The following is an 813-nucleotide window of genomic DNA, read 5'->3' as shown; positions in this document are numbered from 1 at the left end:
TCCTGACTAAGAGTTACAAGATAACCATAGCTTGCTTCAAGCCAACAATCTCCGTGGGATCGACCCTTACTCACGTAAGGTGTTACTTGGACGACCCAATGCACTTGCTGGTTAGTTGTGCAGAATTGTAAAAGTCTGATTGCAATTTCGTGCACCAAGTTTTTGTCGCCGTTGCCGGGGATTGACCGTGTTTGGACAACTGACGGTTTATCTTGTTGCTTAGATTAGGACTATTTTATTTTTGTTGGTTTAGAGTCTTTTATTTGAGTTTAGTTTCATATTTTAAGTCTGGTGTCAATTGCATGCTTTTGTTTTCTTTTAATTTTTCGAATTTGCATGTTCTTAGTCCCTTCTTGATCTTTAAAAATTCTAAGTTTAGTGTCATTCTGTTGTTTTTCTCTTTTCTCATTTCAAAAATCAAATCTTTTTCAAAATAATTTTCAATCATATCTTTTTAATTGCTAATTCCAAAATCTTTTTAATTAATTAATTGATTTAGTTTTCAATTTGCTTTGATTTTATTTTCTTTTAGTTTTTGAAATTTTACTTTATTTTCTTTTCCATTTATTTTATTATTTTCGGTCATTTTTAATTAAAAACGAAAAAAATATATATATAATAATATCCACATCATCTCCCTTTCTCCATCATGGACCTAAGTGGAATTGAGCAGTCCAGAAGGACTCTGGGGTCATATGCTAACCCCATCACAACTGCATATGGGAGTAGCATCTGTATACCTTCTATTAAAGCAAGCAACTTTGAGCTAAACCCTCAACTCATTATCATGGTGCAGCAAAACTGCCAGTATTC

The sequence above is a fragment of the Arachis duranensis genome, chromosome 7 (genome assembly GCF_000817695.3).
Source record: "Arachis duranensis cultivar V14167 chromosome 7, aradu.V14167.gnm2.J7QH, whole genome shotgun sequence".
NCBI lineage: Eukaryota > Viridiplantae > Streptophyta > Magnoliopsida > Fabales > Fabaceae > Arachis > Arachis duranensis.
Note: the sequence above shows the minus strand (reverse complement) of the source record.